The 16,952-nt window shown below is 44.7% G+C and overlaps 1 protein-coding gene across 2 annotated transcripts in view; it reads right to left on the bottom strand.

The window, feature by feature from the left end:
- Positions 1–16,952, bottom strand: part of TJAP1 (tight junction associated protein 1) — a 40,479-nt gene extending 23,527 nt beyond the window's left edge. For both annotated transcript variants that reach the window (XM_057370146.1, XM_057370154.1), the window contains exons 1-2: positions 16,848–16,952; positions 15,724–15,798 (exon numbers count right to left, since the gene is read on the bottom strand). The gene's annotated coding sequence lies outside the window, so the exon portion shown is untranslated. The remainder of the gene's footprint in view (positions 1–15,723; positions 15,799–16,847) is intronic.

The raw sequence follows: 16,952 nt of genomic DNA, 5'->3' as shown, positions 1-16,952 counted from the left end.
CAATGTATATTAAGTTACTAAGAGTATTGACATTTATATGTGTTGAAAGTTTTATTACTCCAAATAAATGCCAAATAAATATCAGAACAATGCTCAGACCAGCACAGTTTAATATGTTCTTTACTTTCCCCAAGCAAGAGAGAAAGGGTGATCACAAATACTCACACTGCACACTGCTTTCCATACACCCACACAGCATTTGCTTGCCGATGTCCAACATACCTGGAGCAGTTCCGGGAAGACAGTGTTCCCCACTGTTCATTCCTAAGGGTATGGCTCACCAACAGTTTATCTGAGCAAACTGGAGTGGGGAGTTAGAGCATGTTACCTAACTGCCCCCAGGCACAGTCTTACTACTGACCTTCTACCAAAATATGTTCTGCTGTTCACTGTGGGGTAAGCACATACACAAACCAAATCCTAGGACACAGACCTAACATGCTACAAACCCACACTCTAAAATCATCTCTCATCTCCTTAGCTCCCACAGAATTTCCCCAGGAAACATATTTGTCAAAATTATATTTCAACAATTCTAAAATTAGTGATGTTCTTTCCAYTCCTCATTCCAAACTATTCAAACTCTTCTGCCTGAATATAAAGATTAAATCTATCTTCATTCTCTTGGCACTCTTTCACCTCTACTTGCTTTTTCAATCAGGTCTCTTCAAGCTCACCAGTCTTACTCACATCCGTACCAGCAATGCAACCATTTCTCTCACCTCGGGGCCACCTTCTACTGCTGCCTCTGAACTACCATGTGCAGAACTAAGTTCCTCTTCAGTGTAAGTTTTCCAAGTTTAGCACATAAAGATAATATAAAGAGTCCTCTAAAAGCCCCTTGCAGACAACTAAATCCCTCACTGGCCTTCAGAAACTAAATTGTGGCACAACTCTGAATAAAGCAGTGAGGTGTCACTTGAGTACCCACAGCAGCCCTGAAATCAACCTGAGTTGTAAGTTCTTTTTTTTTGCCTTCTGTTTTGAAGCCCAGATCTCATAGCATCAAAGACTGTAGGTACACAAGACTTCGGTTGCTAAGGGAACCACACTTGCACATTTTCCATTTTATAASATTTAAACTTCAACTCTCAAAGGGCTTCTAGTGTATTTTTGCCATACRTTGTTCAGTCTTAAGTCTCAGATTCACATTGCTGCAACCATAAAGTTATGTGGCCCCACACCAACTCTAGGAATCATTCTCACCATAAATACATGCAAAGAAGAGGATAGGAACAATTTCCATTCCATAAGTAGAGAAACTGAGGCACTAAGAGAAAAAAAAAACTTTGTACACTGGTTTTGCATTAAGTTGCATGTTAAAGAAAAACAGACTCAGCTGTCATAAGAAAGGAACTGCGCAAAAATTCAGCAAGACAGTCTTATTTCTTRCACCTAAAATAAGAGTGATCTGGGATAGAAAAGAGAAAGGAAAGTGTGCACAAGCTAAACACCTACATGACAGCAATTGAGTTAAATAGCCTGCAATTCTTTACAAGAACAAAGAAAGCAGCAACCCTGATACAGTAGTAGAAGAACAATATTTGTACTATACTCAATTTTTTCTTCTGCTGGGGCTTAATCCCAGCAAGGATTGTTTTGGTTTAATTAGCTTTTCCCTGGCAGATGGTCAGATATGAGAGGCAGAGAATGGTACAGGCTTAACTGTTGGGTGATTGTGCAGCTGCATCTGTAGCTGAACAGTTAAGCATGTCCAGGCGTCCAGCTGTAGTTTGCACGACACAGGCCGWCTCTGCCATTAGCCAAATGTCAGCTTCCTCTATCTCCAGATTATATATCATTCAGAGGCACATCTAAAGGCAGGCAAATAACTAACGCGCAGTTACACCACCATCCCCTTTCTCATACAAAACCCTCAAATCTTAATCAACTGGAAGTCCCTCTTTCTTTGGTGACAGAAGCACATTCAGAAGCATTGCCATGGAAACTTTAGACATCCTCTGCGCTATTCATCACAGAAGATCTAGCACAGAAATACTTTATTATCTCTATGGCCCTGAATACACACAGCAGTCAGCATAATGAAGTAAAATTAGAGACACTAGTGCTGTGTGAGGACAGCAGTGGGGTGTTCTTCAACCAAGCTGCCTGAGCCTCGCATCACCTACAATGAGCAATAACTTGCTGTAAGCTGGCGGCAAAAAGCAGTGCAGCACTGAGAAAAGCATAGTGGTGTTTGAGAAATGAAACTATCCAGCCAAAAGGATGAAAGGGGGTCATCACAGCCTTTTGCCAAAGCTGATCATATCCTGCCCTTTTTCCTTCTCAGAGGTTACAAGTGGTGTTGCTATTGACTCCTTTGCAAAGCAAGATTCCTACTAGGCACAGACATCTCCCACGTAACCCATGTCACAGCCATTGCCTGCTTTGGAGAATACATCACGTATTCTTCATTGACTTCCACTCAGTCTCTGCACCCAGGCATGATGCAGTGTTAGAGCATCCACTCCTGTACACACTGGCAGTAGTCATCTCAACAGGCCACAGAGGYAGACAAGGAAACAGCTTTTGGCCTAGCAGATTCAGAGCCCAAGCCAGAGGCAGGAACACATACAAAACTTGTCTCAATTCTGTAAACAATAGAGCAGCATTGCTCCTAACGCAACATGCAATCCTGGAGCATCTTTTCTCCTTTTTGTGACGTGGCGCTGTAGTTAATCTGCCTCAGTTTGCCTCATTTGTTTGGTTTGCGGGGTTTTTTTTTAATGATTCTCTTAGTCTTCAGCACCACTGAACTACTAAGAGATTTTATTCTGAGAGCTCAGTCACAGAAATATAACATGGTTGAATCCATTTTAGTAAAAACAAAGAGACCCACCATCTTTTACTGACAACCTGTGTAAAGCACGCAATTGACTACGGCTCCTCTCCCTGCTTCCCAGGGCTCCAGTCCTTTTAACAGCAGGATCCCAGCCACAGCAGAGGACCTACATCTCCATTCCCTGCCCTGCACAAGGGAGCTGGTGTGTCACCAACAGTCATGGGCTGCACTGCTTGTCCTTCTGCACGTACCATATTGTACCCCCTAGGTTCACCTTCGTCCCTTGGAGGGGGATAAACASAGATGCCCCACTTGTGACTAAGCTGGGTTGCTTCAGCTCTTACCTGAGAGCTCTCTTCAAGCCAGATGAGTCAGAGCTCTCCTTCCACATCTGTCATCATTGCTAACACCAGTGCTGTTCTTCAGTTGGAGCTAATTATGAGCATCAATTGTCTCTAGGGGCAACTGCAACAAAGGCCCAGCATTTCAATTTTACCACAAGGGCAGCCTCTCCAGACTGTTTTACATCCCYTGCCTGGCATTGCTCTTGTAAAACCGAAATGCCTTTACCAGTGTTATCCTTTGGGATAGCGTGTGTAAGTGCATTAAGTATTCTAAGGTTAAGRAAAAACACTCCTTTTTAGTAATGCTCTTCCCCTATACAGGGCTCCTTCCTGTAGATCCCCCTGTAAGTAAACTCTATGCAGTTGTTCAGAGAGCAAACAGGGAATGAGAGATACTTGAGTTACAAGTGAAGTCACCTAATCTCAAAAGGGCTTTAAATGAGGGCTAATCAACCCCAGATCATCCTAATGAAAGAAAGCCACCACAGTCCAGTTATCTTTTTTTGGGGTCAAGTGTCAGAYGACAACCCAAAGAGCTGGTAGTTCACTGCTCATCTAAGGGAAAAGACCATGGAGGAATGCCAGCACAGAGCCAGGCAGATCTTGCAAAGATAAGGTGTTTGCTCAGTACCAACAGCAAGCTGTTCACTCACGCCTTCAGCTTCATGCAGCTGCACGAGCTCAGCTCTACCGAGTCTGTGACTCTGGACTAAGGAATGTCTCAGCTGGACAAACACCACGTATGCCGCTGGCCTTAGGTGCCCCAGGATCAGACCAAGTCCCAGTTTTACCGTCCAGCCTCAGCGGCGCCTTCTGCACTCTGTTCCAGCAGGGGGAGATCTAGCTACTTGGGAGGGTTACAGCTCTGGCCAGAGAAACACACAGCCCGGGCAGAGGTGGTTGGGTCTAGATACAAAAGCACGCAGGTCTGGATTCCTACAGCCTTGAAGGCTGGCAGGGAGACCAACACAAGGAGTTAGCGATTTTCTCTTCACGAAATATTAAAACTCACTGACAACATGGAAAAAGGCCAAGAATCAGCCCTACTTCCTCCTTGGCCAATGCAACATGCATTTCATTCTTATTCCCTCACTCCTTTCCTGGCAACTGGAAAGTGTCAGCAGAAGCAGTATGTAATCCTAAACAAGACCTCCATCTTTGCAGCCATGGCCATGACAGCACATGACAAAGCTAAAACACCTAGTGATGACAATGATTATGTACACTTAAATGTTCTATCAGTAACCTGTCACACAATCCAATTTTGGATTTACTTACATTTCACTACACCTCCTGCTGCTGCAGGGCATGTTGTCCAGTCTGCCACTGCAAAACAGGGGAAGGAAAATGAAGATTCAGGCAACACACTTTCTCAGAATCCAAGCCCTAACAGTCAGGTATGGAGTCAGTTTGAAATAAACTAGTTTGAAATAAAATGTACAGTTTACATGAAATTGTAAGAGAAGAGAAAAGAGCCCAGTGTGAATAATTTCCAACCGTTTCACAATGCTAAGTGTCTTGGAAAGAGTAACATTCCCTTAATCATCTATCACTGGGATCCTGTTTTGAAAAGTAATACAACCTTCTGGAGAGAGGGTGGCATGGACCTGTCTGTGGTAACATGAACTCTGCAGTGACTCACATGGTAAGTGTAGCGACAGTCAAAAAGCAAAAACTGTGCTAGAAAGTCAGAGAACTTCAGAGCACCGATTCTTTCATTCCCTCTACTGTCTAAGGATGGCAGTAGGGAGGTCTTCTGCAGAAGACTAATATGGAAATGAYTGGCAAGTCACAGAATTTCAGGGTACTAGAAATTGCCAGAAGGGACAATGCAAAAGATCCAAGCAAAYTGGGTAATGAACAGCCCAAGGCTTAGCCAGAACATACAAGATGGTCTGCTGTTACTTCCGTAAGTCTTGCCTGTGGGCTGCCCACACAGACCCTACCAAATGGGATTGCGTTTCCCTGCACCAGGCAAATGAAAGACTTGTATAAAGAGGACAAGGATGGATTGCATGATGGGGGCATGGAAAACTAGYGACCATTTCTCACAGATATCATGTCAAGGATCCCAAAACAATGTAGCTACATCCTGATCTGCTATCCTTCAGCAAGCTTCCTGCCCTCAGCTCTTGGGTACCAGCTAGAACAAGAAAGACTTTCCAGAAGAGGTTAGAATGGAACATTTACCCACTGACTGGGGGAAGTACTCCTCGGGTTACATACAGGAGCCATTCCATCTYCAGGCAGATATCTCGTGCACAGTTTGTACTGAGCAGAGCTGGATGGCACGAACCACTCAATCATCTACTGATTGCCAAGAGCACATAGGCTTCAGGGAGGACGAGCAAACCTTAATTTGCCTTATCGGTGTAAATTAAACCTTACAACACACCCAAGCAAACAGTCAGTTCCTTTGGAGGAGCAGGCATGAGTTATTTTGCTGCAGCTATAAAGGAAACATTGCTGCTAGGACATGCCCCTGGAGTGACTGTGCCGCTCAGCTCTCCCGGTGCATTCCTGGGGTTGTTTAGCATGGACTCAGTTCCAGCCTTTCTACAGGCAAGAAGTCTGAACCCTGAATGCCATCTGCAAACACAACCAGACTCCACCTCCTGCATGCCTGCAGGCCACCAGGTGTGGCCAGGAATGGCACAAGCTACACACTAAATACACCTTTGATGTGGAGCTGAAAGCATGTAGCCACGGGGCATGAACAGCACGCCGCCCGCCGCCGTGCTGACTCCCACTGCAGGAATGCTGCTGCAACCACAGGCCAAGGAAGGCAAACACATTGCATTCCTCATCAAGCAGAGAAGGAAAACAAGTAGCCAGCCCACACACCCTCCCTGCTGACACCCGCCAGGCTCTCTCCCCACAWATGCCTGCATGGCCACTGTCAGGACCCCAACAATGGCTTCAGCCCCAAATTCGTCTGTGCAAGAGTCAAGTTCTCCAGGCAATTTCTTGAGCCCAGTGGGACAAGAGAAATAGGGCAAGGCAGGAGAGTTCTTAATTGGGCATGCAAGCCACAGGGAGAAGAACTGCCACTGAGGCTGGGAAGTAGCCACAGTCCAGGGCAGGAACAGCTCTGTGCTGTAGTCTGGGAATTTCCCTGGCTTTTCCTGTAAGACAAAGGGCAAATGTAACACTGAAACTTGTTGAGCTGAGGGGGCAGAGCTGAATAAGAAGTACTTTGGGCAACAGGGGTGCTTGGAAGGATCCAGGTCTTTTTCTGTCCCCAGGAAACCATTCTACCTCAAGACACTTTCTCATTACTCCAAAATCCTTCCATAAATGCGTGTCTCCACTGCCCACACACACAGATCTGACCTTCACTGTACATCATTCTTCCACTACAGCACTGACACTGGGTCATTTCAGTGATCAAGAGAAGAAAAATTTAATGTACAAATACCCAAGACATCAGGTAACCTCTTGTCTCAGAACCTCATCATTTTAGAGTTGCTAACAGACTCTACGCTCAACTCAGAAAAAACATTATTCCTCCTTCATGCGGCACTCCTACAAATCCTAAAGCCTTCCAAAGAATTCAAGTTCTCAAAGATGAAGTTACTCTGAATGGAAAAAAATGAGGATGCCTCAGATGTGAAACTGTTAGCAGAACTCTGAAGGCTATACTGTGAGCTCCTCGCATTGTGAATCTGCACTTACTCTGTGTAACATAACTAAACAACAGCCCACGCCTAAGMACCTTAAAAATCAATCACCCAATCCTAAGGGCCAACTCTGAGACTTAATAGCCAGTGCTCTCTAAGCACCAAACAGGAAAGCCGCAGAACTCTCAAGAGCACTTCAGCAAGAATCTGACTTGAATGAATGAAACAGACACAAAACAGTGTCAGGAAATGCACCGACAACCAATTAAGGGCTGAAACACTGTAACCTCTGGGGAACCTGAAAGGGGAAAGGTCARTGTAGCCATAAGCTCCAGAAACATACCGATGCATCTAGCAAGCTGCTGGAGCAGGGATGATTTACAACACTTGCAGCCAGCTGCTCCACACCCCACATGTGCATTTCAAGGCCCTCACAGAGGGAAATGATCTGATATTAAGTAACAAGAACAGACCAGATGAAGTCCAGCAGACTTCGTCATGCCTGTTGAAATTCAAGGCMTTAGGCTACCTGTTCCCATCAGTAAGCTGCAGTAGCTCAAGCAGTACTTGGAAGAATGAGACATGAAAAGCCAAATTTACCAATAGATTTATATCCAAAGATATAAATAGAAGCCTGTCAGGATTGTCAAAAACACCCAAACAGATTAGCTGTCTAAATCACTGCATGCAGGAGAATGGGCTTCTCCCCTGCTAACCACTCCACACCTCTCCACCCCCAGCCACCASAAGAAAACCCATTTCAGAGAGGACAGAGGTCCCTGATGCTCTACACATTGCCAAGGGCCATCCCTGTGCAATCTACTTGGATGGTGACAGCACCCAAACTCCACAAGTCTCAACAGTGAAACCTGCAATGGCTGCAGCTCTCACAAATGTAGGTCTGCCTGTTTCCCAGAATAGGAGCTGTCTCTTCAGCCTCTCCTCTCCCTTCCCCCACTCCATCTTTACTTTTCATAGACTTAATACTGTTTCAAGGTACCCTCATCCTGCCACCGGTGGGCGGGTGAGTGGGGGAAAGGGGCCCTTTATAATTGTAGTGTTGCAATCTGCCAGCCCAGCCAGGCAGCCTGTTCCCGCCTGCACTGCATTAAATACCTTATAACTGATTACACCCCCATGGGGCATGATTAGCAGTCTTCAGAGAACAAAGTTTACTTTCATAAGAATAAGAACAGACACGTACTGCTAACCTACTACACAGCTGGGCAGGTGAGGAAACAGGGAAGAAAGGAGGGTGTGTGGGGGGGAGAAGAGTTAACTGTACTGCTAACTGTATTCCTTCCCTTCCCATATCCTGGCTGAGACTGCCCTGAACAGTAATATCCCTCAGACCTACCCCACAAGATTCAGGTAACATAAACTCATATACTGTTGCTTGTGGATGTCAGGCTAAGTCCTAACCTGGAGAGGCAGGGCCTTGAGGCAAGTGGACTGAGCCTTGCTCTGTGTGACAGCCATCCCTTCACACCAGTTCCAAGGAAAAGGGAAGGGTGAATTCCAACTTCAGTATCAAAAACAAGGAGGAGGAGGAGGGAAAGCTCGAAATATGATCACATATCCACGCCCCTAACTCCTGCATACATCTGAAAAGTCTACATAAGTAACAGGAAAATATCTAATTCAATCTGGAGGTTAACAGCTCTCTAGGTGATGATTTTTTTTCTTGTGGGGAGAGAGGAGGTGGCAAGCAGGAGGAAAGCCCTCTCCATCTGAGATAGGTAACAGGGATCCCCAAATAGACACAGTCCATATGCATTGCCGCAACAAAGAACCAGCTCGATGGAACCTCAGCCAATCTGACATGAAATGACCTACAGCTCATTAGCAAAGTGCCTTCCAAATCTCTAAATGCCCACATAAACAGCCACAAATATATTCAGTGTTATCTGGCCTCAATCTTAACAGAGCAGAAAGAATCAGACTACACAGCCTTTCACCAAAAGCTGTAAGAAAAATGGAGGCAACTCCGAGACTAACAAGCCCAGGATGAGCCCTTCCAGCTACTCTCCCCAAACCTACAACAGAAGAGTGCAGAGTGAAAGCTCCAGGAAAATGGTCTTACTTGAGAGAGAAGCCCATACAGCAGCTTCAACAAAATAGCAAGAGGTGTCCTAACTGTTTCGTTTTGGAAAGAAATGACCTGTTTTACCCAGAGCCCACTGGCTTTGCCCATGGCCCTGTGGATGCTCATAGTACAGTCTGGATGCACTCATATTCAGCTGATGCATCTAGAGGGGATGGACACCTCGCTGACACATTCCACATGGATTCTTACCAAACCCACCCAAGCAAGGATTCGTTAATGAGAAACCTACCCAGCTGAAAATTATCTACTTGTATCTGCTTTACTCAGCAGCTGGTCCTTCAGCCAGCACACAGGAGATCTCTGAATTGTTCTGTCCAGTCCCATCTGTATGGCAAAATCTGTATAYTCTCTTTATCATGGAAAGACATGAAGCCATCAATTGACTTTAGCCTCTGATGTACTCACCACTGATGTAAAGCATCAACACATTTAGAGTTACATTAACAAACAGATTGTGCTTTCAGGGTGTGGGTAAATGGGAGCTTTCACCATAAACACAAGTTAGTCATTAGAAGCTCCACAAGGTAATTTACATTAGCTCAGCCAGCACAAAAATAGTTTTACTTTGGGAGTTGAAGTTGCAAACCTATAAAAAATAAAAGCGGCACAGTAAAACTTCTTATAAAAGTTTAAAATTAGTTGTGAAACTCCAAATGGCCTTGCACATCATTTGATTTTCCTACTGTGGGCTAGCAAAAGGGAAACCTCTCTTCACATTGCAAAAAGACTCAAAAACTGTATCATCYTTCAGCTCCTAGGAGACAGAAGAGGTAGGCTTACATTTTGTGTCTATATATATATGTGTAAAATACACAGAAATAATAAATATATAAATAAAATTTTAAACCCACAGAACTAACAATGACTCGTTCAATCCCACACAGTGCTGGGCAGCAATCAATCAGGCATCAGAGCTCCAACTGGAGAATTGCAATCAACTCTCTCCTGGCTGCCGTACCCTCACAGATACCCTGCACCCACCCCCCATTCCCAGAGTAAATTGCCTTCCATGGCTGAGAAGCACTCCTGCTATTCTGATACCAGTATTCACCACCAGAGCAAGAGACCCTAATTTAGCCCCGCACAGGCCTTCTGCAAACTGCTAATCCCCACTACACAGCTGCTTTTCAAATGTACGGGTATGAGCAAACCGTAAACGATTTATGGCGCGTGGCAGGAAGACTCCGGGCTCCCTGCATAGGCGGGGTTTTGGGACAAGATCATGCTTGGACTAATGTTTATATTGYGAGTTGTCAGTCAGGCAGTAAATCATCTCTGGAGCTGCACAGGAATAGAGCCCCATCCAGCTGGGGCCTTGAYAACGCTGAATTCTGTTATAGCCATTTCAGATACACCTGGGGACCTGTCTGCAAAGGCATCCCCAAATCACAGAAAAATGGATACACTTATAAGTAGAATCTACCAAAATTCTGCAGCCCAGAAGGGTAGTTTGCTTTCAGGAATCAAACAAAACTGGTATGAATGTTTGCCAAGAATGACACTCCATATTAGTCCTAGAAGAAATCAGACTGAGTGCCTACACAGACATCTAATAACAGAGTGTATTTCCAGCAAAATACAGTTACCTGAGAAAACCCTTCGGAGCAAAGTTTTMATTTCTCAGTATTCACATAACTGGAGTGTAAGCAATTGTTAGAAATTAAATTCTAACAGGGAAATAAAGACATTTTGCATACTTTGGAGCATGAGACACTTTCTACTTAGGAAAATAAATGCACTTAAAGGTAGGATGCAAGCTTGAAATCCATTCTCAAGAAAGGTTACTTAAGACATCTCTAATTTTAAGCACAAAAATCTTGTCATTTTCCATTATTTTCTTTTCCCCCAATTGAAAATGTTTTTCATACCATACACTGGGTATGGATCTTCCACAGATAAAAGAGAAGTGAGAAGAGTTCTCAATAAYGAAAACATTATAAATAAAAACACTCCACAAAAAAAGCCCAGAACAGGAGAATTAACTGCAGTCACTATTCAGTTATGTGAGACATGCCAGATTTCAATTCATCTCCCTAGAATATTTTTAACCTTCCTATTGGGCAGCAGCAGTCATCACTAATGAACACTAAAGCTGCAGGAAGAAATCTGATTTAGGAGACAGAACAGCAAAGCATCTTTAGGAATTGTAGAGAGCTTGTGAAACAAGACATACGCAGGTCTAAAACCAGTTACTCTGTGTAGTATATGCCAAAATAATGGTTAAAAACCTTACAGCCGCAATGATTATCTAATTATTACCTAGGGAAAATAACTTATATTCTTTTGAAACAATTGCCATAAAGTAAAACTCACCTAAGGCTTTTTATGAGCCTATGTGTAATTCCTCAGTAGTTAGGGAGACTACCTCATCTATTCCTTTTGTTTTAAGAACCATTTGTGCATGAGTGTTACATTAATGTAGCTGGACAACTGAGACTTTGAACACGGGAGTAAGAAAATCTAGTTATAACTCCAACAACATTGCCATAGCCAGCTTTATCACGGAGCTAAAATACTAGTACAGAACTCAACCAAAGACATAGAAGTCACTGAGGGACTTCCAGTTCTGAATTTGCTGACACTTAAGAAATCAAAAATTTAAACCAGCTCTCTCTTGCCACCAACAGCTGGTCAGATACTCTCTGCCTAAAACACAGTCTAACCCTTGCAGGAAAACTTACTTTCCAATCCTGACCCAATTCACTTTATCAGCAAGACAATACTTCTATGAAACTCAGTAACCCTTTTTTCACAGCTATTAGTCCTGCCACAAAAGTGTTAAGTTTGGCCCTAAAGCCAAACTTTTCTGTGGTTGCCAGAAAAGCCCATAGGGTACATACAGGGATCTTGAGGTTTACATATCCTGCTTCTGTCTCTGAAAATACACACACACACACACTCTCTTTCCTTCCCCTCGCATTYAGGCAATCATTACAACCACGCAGCTTTTTCTATACATCTTCATGCCACTGCCACTTACCTATTTTTATTATAATAATGTATTTATTATAGCCTATGCATCAAATGGAATTTATACCTACTTGCAGCACTGACAATTCTTCTGATCCTCAACAGATTGGACACAAGCACAGGACACACACTGTACCTTCAGACATCAGTACATTGAGACTCATGGTACAGCACACCAGAACTCACTTGAACAGCCTTAAAGCCCTGCCTTTCACACACCTTACAGACTAAAGTCCACAACAAGATTGCAATGTGGAGAGGCCAAACTCCACACATTCTTTTCCCTCTTACAAGCAAAGAGACACCAAGTGTTTTGCCTAACCACTCAGCACAAAAATACCTACACATCTCCACATTCATCAGTAAGACAGTCYTCTTCTATGAACTGCACTATCTTTCCACAGACCCTGCTCTTCATCAGCTTAGAATCCTCAACTACCAGGACTAATCAGAGCAGCTGCAGTGCTTTGTGGATTTGTTCTTTGGTTGATGATTTGTTTTTGGCTTTTTTTTTCCTTAATGCAGTTACCACCAAAAGCAAGGTCAGCAAGCAACCTAACATAGCATGTAACCGATTCGATACCTTGCCCCTGACACAGACCAATACCTTTAGTAGATGGAGCAAGAAGCCTCAGTGAACACTTATGGAACATGCTGCCCTTTCTTCAAACCTTTACCAGTTAAGAGATTGGATTATGTCTGAAAAATACACCTTCTGCAACAAGTTCTTTACCTAAAGCAAGTCTGAACATTTCCACTTYTAAGTGCTTGATCTTTCCTGAATCCTGCTCAGCTCTTAGCCTCAGTGCTATTATGTGGTAGTGAATTTCCACAGATTAGACATCATGTGAAAATACTTTAAAATCATTATTCAGTTTGATGCCTATCAGTTTCACCGAATTGCATTCACCTCAACTGAAGAATACATTCCAGCTCCTTCACTCCTGCACAAGCAGTCTTCCTCAGGCTTGGCACCCAGCATTGTTGAAAAGCAGAGGAAAACTGAGCCCACCCAAGCAATGCTTATACTGTATTCCAACCATTGCAAAGTTATTCTCACACTCCTACAGGCCCTCCATGCCATTTCCTTCCTAAATGCAGCTCCCAGGAGGACACTCCAGAGAGGGTGGCTCATGTAATTCCAGCTATGAAATATTCTGCAAGCTGCTGCGTTTGGCCCTCATTGTCTGAGCATATTTGGAATRCAGCCATACATGAACATCCTGACAGTGAAGAGAATGGTTTCTGAATATGGAACAAACAAAACAGCAAAAACCAGCAAACTGCCCTTGAAGTCAAAAATACTCACGCAAGGTTGGACATGTGAGCAAAACAAGCAAATAGCTCCTGGGAAGGCAAAAATGGTGAGGTCTCAGAGTGCCAGGTTGCCTTGAACAAGGCAGGGCCTGACTTGCACTCCATAGCAATTTCACCATGCTATAGAGTACACAGGACAATGGATCACACAGGGGTCTGCTTCATTTTGAAGTCATAGCTTGAAATATCATTTTCATCTCTCCACCACCAAGCTTTACAGAAGCATTCGACACAGTATCCAAGCATCTAGACATGGATGGGTTCATCCTCAAATCCCCAGTAAGACTGGTGTTATTCACACTTCCCAACCAAAGAATGAAGAGTGAGAAATAGTAATGATCTGACAATAAATGTAGCAGAAATTAGGTCTCTTTCTGACCACAGCATCAGCCTTCCCCTCCAACCAGCTGTAAAGTATTGCAACTTTAAAAAGCAACATTCTTCCTACTACAGTTACAGACCCAGCCAATCTAGATCTAAGGAAAAGCCCTCGGGTAGGGGAACTGGCAGGGAAACAGRATGGATGATTTCATGCCCTAAGGCATTAGTCCTGTTTGCATAGGTTGCACACATAGTTCCTTTGCAGTCCTGCGTAAAATGAATTTCAGAGAGGATCATATTAACCCAGTTACTAGCTTGAAATACACACAGTTGGCATGAATGCCAAGCACTCACTCTCTCCAAAGCTCAGGGCACCATATAGAAAGGAGGTATCTTCTCAACCAAAGGCTTCAAGCAAAGAGATTAATATACCCTGTTTCAGGACCTTAAATTTACTTTCAAAGCATTAATCAAGTCAAACAGTCAAGAAAATCTGCTCTATTATGACAATCCAGATCCTGACAACCCCAGTCAAAAGAGTAGAGATGAACCACAAAGGTGTCAAGCCAGATACTCATTTATTAGTAGAGGAATCCCACCCTCAATGTCTATCGCATGGAGGCTCATTTAAGATCTCTACATGTTGTATTTCTCTCAGCAACACAAAAAGCAGAGATTTACCAGCTACCACTACTTCACTGTTGACACTCAGGGCTARAGAAGTGACAGTTTATTTGTCAGGACCTAACTTCCAGAACTGTTTCTTGGSTCTATGCTGTAGATGTGGTGATACATGTATATCTCAGAATCCAGTTTTCAGATTCTCCATAAAACATAGCAGACATTTTAACAGGTTAGGGAGCGCACCTTCAGAAAAACCATCAGCCTCCAAGACTCACAAGCATAAAATTAACTACCAAAACATAGTTACATTTTACTAAAACTTGTTTATTTTGCTACTGCTCAAACATCTTGGCTTTTTTCACCTTTTTAAAAACATTTTATATGTCACACCAGCTGCCATAAGCCCTTTTTCCAAGCCAGCTCTGGTACCATTCAACTGGCATGCTGAACAATCATTCATCCCATCTGACTTGATTTGTTCTGCTCTGGGACAAAAAGAGGCAGACTTRCAAAAGACTACACCTCTTTCAAAGCTTTAGTCTATCTCCCTGACAAGCTACACCACGATTGTATTTAGAGTGGATGGCAGAGATAAGAGCTGAGGGTTTGTTGGCTGCAAAGCAAGTGACTTAGCAGCAGCCAGCAAATAACTTGAAACAGAGTGGAAAAGCACGCAGGGTCATCTTTAGTTCAGAAAGCTGGTTTGGAGAGTGAAGAGGCAACAAGTCTTGGCAAGTAACTCATCCTCTCCTGACCCAATGYCTTGTTAATATTAAAGATGAAGATAGCCATGGGCTGCACTTTGGAACTCCACCGGCCCTGCTGAAACACATTCACAGGATTTCAAGAGCACTGGGTGCCTGGTGAGGAATAAAAAACTCCTCTTGATACCACAGCTAAGACCTGGCAGCTTAAATGCTCATTTAACAACCAAAAGTTAAATCATACTATATGGAAAGCATTGCTGGGCTATAAATGCTTTCTGCAATAATTCACTAAGAAATTAAGAGAGAAAGGAGTTCTAAAGRTGATCTGACAGTGTACAATCAAAAGACCAGTTGCTGGGTACCAAACAACTGCTCCTCTAAACTGGATCTCAACAGTGAGTCCTGGAGGGGACAGAAAGGTACACTGCACCACCCRTCATAGAAACAGTTCAAATGTGTGTGGAAAAAACAACGTGGTGGAACAAATAAACTGATAGAACAGAGGAATCACCATTAGAATCACCTAAGTGGGGTATTGCAATTATTGCAAGAACARGATCATCAGACAGGATTTCATTTGGGTTATGGCTGGGCGCCTCTTATAAATTGTACAGGCCACATGGCTACTCTGGCACTGATCGAGCACGTTTAAGACTGCTTGCCCGGATGACATGTCAACAGCATTGACTTACATCTTTAATTGAATTTTTCTTCCCAGAAGCTCTTGCTGAATTTTTCAGGGTCACTCCTATTTCACTGACAACCCTCAATGGGCCTCTCAATTCTGGCAACACAGACCTACTATGATGCAGAGAACACCTCAGAGAGGGACAATTTTCAGGTATGTGGCTCAATATCCTCAAAAAATTCGAGTAGTGGTATCAAAAGACCACAGTCTGASTCAGCATCTGCTCACTCCTGGCTTTCTTACCTGCTGTCTGATGCTTCAGTAAGGATTCATTGCTTCATCTTATGTAGGCCCTCGATCCCAGTTCCTTCTCTGAATCTGCAAAACAGAGAGGTATAGCTCTGAAAAGCTTTCACTGGCACAGAACTATCTCCATGTGATGGATGATTCCTTACAGTGGACAAAATTCACCTGGCATCCTCACATCTAGGTCATTCTCAGCTTTGCCAGATTTGTGTATCATCTGCACACCCTAACGCCTACCAGTGCAAGCTCCTGCACATCTAAAAATCTGTGTGTTAGCACTCAGTCTTTTACTGTGCTCTATGCAAAGTGCTCAAGCTCAGAGCCAGAAGCAATATAATATTTACTGTTCACCTGTTTTCCTTCAAAGTCTCCCCACATTCCCAGAGGCTGCCCACTGGTTCTACAGTGGGAAGCATCCCTTGAACTAGAAAGGATGTTCAAGTTAGCAGAGAATTTCCCATTAATCCCTGCCGAGTCTGACACCAGAGGAATGCTGAATCTCACTTCCAACCCCGTCTCTGCCAGTTACACTCCAGTTCTTAAATACACGTGCTGGCCCAGGCTTGTTCCACTTTGCATCTCCTACTCCAGCAATTCTCCTTGCACAGACACTGCTTTCTCATCCCCCCCACGCCGCCTAACTCAATCACACTACCTAACTCTCCATCGCTCAAAACAGCTACACCCTGCGTGGAGCAGATTCAGCCTGCCGATTCCCTGCCTGYGCTGCTCCCTGACACAGGTTTCTCCCTGGCTGGGAGAGCGTCGTAATGCCCTGATGGCTGAGGCAGTGGCACCACCACCCCTTCCCACGGGGACCGTCCCTTCCCCGAGGCCGAGGCTGTGGCCTCGCCACCCTCCCGCACCGGCCCCCGCCCCACCTGGCTGACCCCCCCTGCCCACAGTGCAACCCGCCCGGACCCGCTGTCCTCGGGGAACTCTACAATTCCTCGACACACACGTGAACAGAAAGGCCCACCCCACCCTCGCTGGGCGCCGCCCGAAACCCGCCCGGGAAGGCCGGAGAGGCCCGGGGGCGTAAGGGGGCCCCGCCCGGGGCTTGGTCCCCAGCCGGTCGCGTTCCCCGCTCCCCGCCCCCGGAGCCCCAGCCCGGCTCTGACCCGGTCGGGCTCGGCTCCAACGGGGGTCCCAGGGACTTTGCGGCCGGTTCGGCCCCGGTTCGGCCCCGCCTCGGGCCCGCCCCAAACTTTGCCCCCGCCCGGCCC

The sequence above is a fragment of the Malurus melanocephalus genome, unplaced genomic scaffold (assembly GCF_030028575.1).
Source record: "Malurus melanocephalus ecotype Western Australia unplaced genomic scaffold, MMel_1.1 scaffold_5, whole genome shotgun sequence".
Taxonomy (NCBI): Eukaryota; Metazoa; Chordata; class Aves; order Passeriformes; family Maluridae; genus Malurus; species Malurus melanocephalus.
Note: the sequence above shows the minus strand (reverse complement) of the source record. Positions and strands in the feature narration are given on the sequence as shown.